Below are 7242 nucleotides of genomic sequence, written 5' to 3'. Positions count from 1 at the left end.
ACTTAAAGTCTACATGATTTTTAAAAAATATGGTCACTTCAGCATTCGTAGTGTTCTCTTGTTGAAGTACACATGTTATTTTTATTTCTAATGGTTTTATTCAGATATGATTCACATGGCATATAATTCACCCATTTAAATTACACAAGTCAATGGTTTTTAAAGTGTATTTACACAGTTGTGCAACCATCACCACAACTGATTTTAGAACATTTTCATCACCCCAAAAGAATTGTACTCATGAGCAGTCACTTCCCATTCCTCCCTCCCCCAGGCCCTGACAATCACTAGTCTTCTTTTCGTCCCTATGGATTTGCCTCTTCTGGACATTTCATGTACGTGGAATCATGCTGTGCGGGGAGGCTCCTCCTGACATCTTCCACTTAGCATATGTCTTTAAGATTCACCCACGTTGCAGCATGAATCAGTACTTTACTCTTTTTAGGGATGAATGATATTCCACGATATCCATTCTTAAATAAAATGTGGTGCAATCATACAGTGGAATATCGTTGATATTGATGTTGATGGACATTTGAATTGTTTCTACTTTTTTGGTTCTTATGAATATTGCTGCTATGTATATTGGTATAGCAGTGTCTGTGTTGATGTATATTTTTATTTCTCATATATATTTATATATAGGAGTGGACTTGCTGGGCCGTATGATAGCTCCATATTTAATTTTTTAAAGAACTTCCACCCTTGTTTTCAAAGCAGTGAAGCACAGATTCAGCAGTAAAGCAAGAATTGTGTATATGCTATGGCTTTTCAACAAGCTTTGATTTTTATCCAGACCTTCTCCTGAGAGCTGATGTCTGCAACCTGAAGCCTCCAGGGTAGCTGGCCTGCCTACGGTGTCACGGGCAGGTGTGTGGGAGGTCTGATGGAAGAAAGTGAGAGGACAAGCAGGACAAAGAGAAGAGAAAGAGCAGGAGGAAAAAGAAAGAAGGAAGGAAAGGAAGGAAGGAGGGGAGGGAGGGGGAGAAAGAGAGAGAGGAAGGAAGGAAGGAAGGAAGGAAGGAAGGAAGGAAGGGAGGGAGGAAGGGGACAATGGAGGCAGGAGTAACAGAGGGTTGGGTTGTCTATTTGAGGCTGCCCACTGCTAAGCCTCGAGTTGATTAATGTATCTGTTTTACAAGCTTTGTGAATAATTCTTCCAAGTGCTGGAGAGGAAGCGTGTGTGTCTCAGCTCTGTGAAGAAGGCTGCACATTGTGTCATCGGCTGTAGCCCATCCACAGGATTGCTCATGTCCTGTGGTGAAGGGCAGATAGGAAAGTGACTCACCTCACCTACGGCAGTGCTTCTGACTCACATGAGAATCACCTGGGAGCTTTTAAAAACTATGGATGCCGGGGCCTCATGCCAGACATTCTGATGGGATCTGTCTGGAGTGGGGGCCTGGGTGCAAGTATATTTTAAAAGGTCCCCGGGTACTTTGTATATGCAGCCAGGGCTGAGAACCACTGATGCAGCCCTACAGATTTTATATTTCAACAGACATTTTTAAGACAAACAACTACCGTGATGATCTTTAAATGATCTTTTCAGAGGCACATCAGAGCCCCATTATAGCTGCTTCTAAAGGATGCTAGTGAATAGGGGATTTTGACTGTGATATTAATTTGCCTCCTTAGTGCTCTCCTTTTATCAGAAGCTATTCTATTTTGGGACCACGGAGCACATCTGTTGGGACCCATGAGAATCTTGAGGGGGAAGAAAAGAGTGTCTGGTGGAGCTAGACTAGGTAAGTCTAATCGCTATGGCCTCTCAGAGACCCGTGAGCCCAGAATGAGTTTCCTGATCTCCAATCTGGGGGTCATTCTAGGGAGTGATTCTCTTTATCCAGCCATATATTCATCCAATACGTATTTACAGGGCCCCTTCTGAGCACCTCGTAATAATTCAGGGCCCTATTGTAGAGTTAGCAGCTTGGTCCTCTGGGCTCTCTGACTTCTGTTTCCATGAGTCTCAGTGCCCTTCGCACTGCCACTCTAGTCCGGGTCACCATCTTTCCCAGCCTACACCTTTGCAGACCTACCTGGTCTCCCTGCCTCTGTTCTTAGTCCCGTGTGACCTATCCTTCTCAAGGTTGGAGGGATCATTAAAAAAAAAAAAAAAAAAAAAAAAAGGTCAGACGTCATCATTCCTTTGCTCAAGGATTTCAAATGGCTTCTCATCAGACTTGGAATCAAATTCAAGCCCCTCGATCTTACAAGACCTCACCTGTTCCCATCTCTCCACTCTCATGTCTCTCCTCCTCTTTCTAGCACTTTGGACTTCGTGCTCATTTTCTCCTCAGGGTCTTTGCACTTGTCCTTCCTTCTGCCTGGAATGTCCTCCCCTCAGCTCATCGGTAGCTTTTCTCTGCCATATCCCCTGTGAGATGACGAGCCTCTCTATAGCAAGGACCCTGTGCTTGTCATCTGTGTGTCCCTCACAGCATCTGGTAAGGTCAACTGCATTTAGGAGGTACTCATTAAGACACTTGAGGATGTGAGTGGACACGAATATAAAGAAAGCAACATGCTGGAAAAAACCCTTGTCCAAAGTTCCGTGGAACAGGTAACTCCAAAAAGCCAACTCAGCATATCAAAGTCTGATGGGGTTCTCTTGCTGCTCCGAGAGCTGCAAAGATTTTACGCTTGTGCAAGCAGATCCTCTAAAAGAAGTAATTTTCTCTTTAGGAGAGTAGCAGTACACAGGCTCAGCAGTAAATTCAGAGCATTTTACAAGAAGATGAAAAGTGAAAATCATATGAAAAGTAGTCATTGTACACTAGCAGCAACTATCTCTGCAACTTAATGGTATGGTGCCACAATTCGCCCATAATTTCTCTCTCCCTCTCTGTTTCTGGCTCTCTCAACTACGGAAAATCCTTAGTGGTCTACACAGCCTGAAATAAACCAGTGGGAATATAGACAGATACATTTTGACACAGCACAGTCCTTGTTACCTATGTTTCTGCTACCATTTCAGGAGCAGTAAGCTCTGCCTCTGTATACGTAATGCAGACAATAGTGTGGGACCTTAAAGACATGGCCCATGATGGCTGGAGTCCATGGGTTACCAACCTCAGATGAAGGTAGAGACTGGCAGCAGAGGTGGGCACCATTTCCATGTGGGTTTTTTTTCTATCTTTGCTTTTTTTTAAAAACAAAATATTTTATTATTTTTAAGTAATCTCTACACCCAATGTGGGACTTGGCCTCACAACCCTGAGATCAAGAGTCACGTGCTCTACCAACAGGTGCCCCCATCTTTGTTTTTAATGGGTTTTCCAAAAATGTTTTCACCCTATAAGATTCATTCTACTTACTATTTCGAAGTTGCTCTTCATCACTCAAAAATTGTCTATGACTGACCTGAGTGTACAAGTCCAAGAGCAATCCACGTGAATTCTAATGGAATAAAGAAAAAACAATCACCCATAGTTCTACCACTCAGGGAAAAGTCTTAGTAATTCTATATTCCTATGTGGGAATACTTGAACATTTTGAACTTTTTCCCTATGATTTTGAAAGTAAAACATCTTCATCATAGAAATTCTGGAAAATGCAGAAAACTATAAAAGAGGCAGAAGGATAAACAGTCCATAACGCAGGAAGAAATTTTGATAATGAGTATTTTACCACGACACACATGGAAAACAAAAGCATCAGGCTTACTGGTTGAAAGACCCAAATAAAAAAAAAAATACAAGAATATTCCCCTAGGCCTGAAGTGAACAACATTTGTCGCCTCTCAGCATAGACAGTGCCTTCTAGTTTCTGGAAATGCTGGGGGTAATTCCTGGTCCGGAGGATGACTGTGGAGTGGCTTACAATCACCACAAGAGATGGGAAGCAGGGTGAAGTCTAAGAGTGTGTGTGTGTGTGTGTGTGTGTGTGTGTGTGTGTGTGTGTTTGCAGAGGGGACAGGAAAGCAAAGTGGGCTTGCTTACATGAGCATTCAGGGTGGGAGAGGCCACCAGAAGTGGCTCAGGGCAGGGTCCTGAGCTGGTGGGCCATTCTAGTTTGCAGGCTGTTCTCCGGGGGTGCCTTGCGGGCCCTGAGATCCTGGCCTGGGGTCCTTCGGATGCAAGGTGGCCTTCTCTGTGGCCTGGCAGGACTATTTGTCTGTAAATCAGCTGCTCTGCACCAACTAGGGTGCCATCTACCCAAGTAGACCAAGATGAAGGGAAAGCGGGCTCCAGAGGTGGAGGTGGACCCTCACCCTGCTGTGTTACGGGGGGAAGTAATGGGGAGAGCTCCAGCTCTCCTGGTGCTTCTGGATGTAGCCTTGAGGAAAGAACACTCTCCTGGAGCTCATCAGGCATCCTGCTTCCCATCCAGCTCTACTACTGGCCAGCCGAAAGCCCATTGTTCTCTTTAGCCCAGGTGTTTTGTTTTTGTTTTTGTTTTTAAGTGAAATCAACATCTGCCTTGCTCACCTCTCAGGAGTGTTATCATAAGAATAAAATGAGGTGATAAACACGAGAGAATATTTTTACTATTTGTAGTAATGTTCTGAGGCTGATTCCCACCCACCCTTCAGATCTGTTAGTTCAGCACTCCCTCCAGGAGGCCTCACTGGACCGCCAACCTGGGTGAGGTGCCCCACTTCCATAGCAATTGATCCCTGGCAGATTGATTGGCAGTCTGTTTTCTTCTCTGCCTAAGCCAGTGGTTGGCATCCTGGGTCTTACCCCAGCACCTCGCAGTGCTGGGGCCCGATACAATTTGTGGACTGAATGGCCAAGTGTTGCTGTTGAGTCACTGCAGAATATAATGCAATAGTTACTGGTCTGCTTTTTATATAACACAACCAGAAGTTGAGAGATAGAGAGAAGAAGTAAAACTCAGGAAGACTCCAGCTGCTTGAGGCACATTTGTATCCTGGACCGGCCAAGCTCCACTGTAAAACTGCCATGCTGGATATTCACTGGGTGGGCATTTTGTGCCCTGGGAAGGAAATCTGTTAAAACCTCATGACTGCTACTTTCCTCCCAGGCCAACTCCTTAGAGCCAGAGGTAACAAAAAGAAGATTGGGCGAAGCAGGACACATACAAAGCCCTGGATTCCAATCCAGCCTCGCCACTGGCCCGCTCTGTGGTTCTGGGCACATGTCACTGCTCTGGAACTTTGCTTGCCTGTCTGCAACATGAGTTGGTAGGGCTGTCTCTGACACCCTTTGATTTATGTTGTCCCGAAACACAAAAACGTGTGAACCCAGCAATACAGGCTTAGGCAGCCACCCAAAGAGATGGGTTTTGTTTGCTGGCTAAGATTAGGCAGCAAATAACCTTTTTGTCACAACACCTGGCAAGGACGAAAACATTTAAGCGAAAGACGTGAAATGGAAGAATTTGTGCCATGTGTGTGGCCAAGTTCGCACGTCAGTGTGTGTGCAGAAGGTTAGAGCAAGGGGAAGAGCCACACCACTAGTCCAAGCTGGTTAAGGATGTGTGCCATCCTGATTGATAATAAAGAGAATCACAGAAAGTGTGTGTGTGTGTGCGTGTGTGTGTGTGTGTGTGTGTGTGGCAGGAGGAGCAGAGTGGAGGATTAGTAGGGGAAAAACCATTTATCTCATCATAGGTACACTTTCACTTGCTATTTTGGTAAATTCCTAGGGTGTGATATATTTTTCACACATATTTGTAATGTGACTGACTATTGTCACCATCTCCTGCTGTGTCACAATTGTTCCTAACTCAAGGACATTCTCTATTCAAATTGTAAAGTTATCCCTGAGCACGTTGTGTTATTATGTTGCTAAGCTCTTGGCCTTATTTTATTTTAAATGAATCTAATGCAGTACCTGACATGTTTGTTATACAGATATTATATTTAATATGCACTTCATGTGTATTAAAAGTGTGTACTACAAAATATTTCTGACTTTACATTATAGCATTGATGACTCTGCATTCTAAAATTGGTAGCATGCTTCTTGAATCATATAAGGAATATTTTCTAGAAAGAAGTAAATTACTTAAGGTTTGGATAGGCGAAAAAAGTAGTTCGCACTTTCTTTAATATTTTTCATTAAAAGAAGTTTTTGTTCATATGTAGTTATTGCATGATGAACGTGCTGGTTCCTGGTAATGTTCTCATTCCTGCACCCCGCAGCCCCGCCCATCTCATCACTGCGTATTTATTTAGCAGCTAAAAGTATCATCCTCAATTGAATGGAGGGTGTTTCAGATCAAGGCACTGGTTATCTAATAATCAAAAGGATGGTTGACTTTCCTACTGTGCCATCCTAAAAAAAAAAAATCAGTGCATATTTTGGAGATTAGAGTGATCCATCATGCATAGAAACTCTTCATTATTACTCTACAAACTTCTAAAAAATAGGTGTTGTGGATCCAGAAAGAAATGTGTTGTAGACTAAGAATTGCATCTGAGTGTAAAAGAAAAAAAAAATAAGTCTGTTCTCTTGTAATAGTGTTTAAGATTTATATAGAATTAAGCTTTTTCCTTTGTTTGAAGAGAACAATAGCACAACTCTCTGTTTGGGATGATTTATCTCTTGCTAAACCGCCCTAACTGTTTATGACACCAAAAAGACAGGTATCATTAACCTTAGGTGTTGACAATTTAGAATTCATGAGAATGAGTTGGAAGCACGATAGACGGGTCCCACCCCTGAGTTTGTGGAAAGCAGATGAATCCTATGAACTATTGCCACTGAAGCCTTTCGTTACCACAAAAGAGTTCCCCTCAAATTTTCATGGAGGGTATTTGGTTTTTAAATGTCCCTTCTCTCTGAAGTGGAAACTGTTTTTAGGAAAAATGGATCTATATTGCAATCCAAGTATTTGCCAAGGACCTAGAATCAAGTTTATTTGTAAATCCATAATTTACTGAACCATTTTACCTTTCTTGTAAGTGATTCATGTATAAATTAGTGATGAATTCCTGATTAATTTATTTTTGCCGCTGTTCTTGGATTTTAAAAGCTTGCATTCCTCAAGATCACCCTCTTCATAAATACCTTCAATAAATTTCAGCACAGAACGATGGCTCACGCTCTTTTCTCCTTTACAGGATGGTCTAATCGGGCATTCTAAGGCAAATCAGAATTCGGTGACCCCAAAAATGTACCAGATTAAAACCTACCAATAAAAAATAAGGTGTTGCTGGAGAAAATACTCTGCAGCTCTTTTTTGCTTTAGGCATACATAACAACAACATGAATTTAGGGTAGGATCTGGTCTTAGTGCAGCATGCATTAATTCACATTTTGAGGTCTT

The 7242-nt window shown here is 42.6% G+C and overlaps 1 long non-coding RNA gene across 1 annotated transcript; it reads left to right on the top strand.

Annotated features, from left to right (window-relative positions):
- The first annotated feature begins 1345 nt into the window (after nucleotides 1-1345).
- LOC121021688 (uncharacterized) lies at nucleotides 1346-7009 on the top strand. The gene is made up of 3 exons (XR_005786654.1): nucleotides 1346-1748; nucleotides 2689-2808; nucleotides 4993-7009. It is a non-coding gene; the product is annotated as an uncharacterized LOC121021688 (long non-coding RNA).
- Nucleotides 7010-7242: the final 233 nt, after the last annotated feature.

Source organism: Herpailurus yagouaroundi, unplaced genomic scaffold (genome assembly GCF_014898765.1).
Source record: "Herpailurus yagouaroundi ecotype Mexico unplaced genomic scaffold, PumYag 308, whole genome shotgun sequence".
Classification (NCBI taxonomy): Eukaryota; Metazoa; Chordata; class Mammalia; order Carnivora; family Felidae; genus Herpailurus; species Herpailurus yagouaroundi.
Note: the sequence above shows the minus strand (reverse complement) of the source record. Positions and strands in the feature narration are given on the sequence as shown.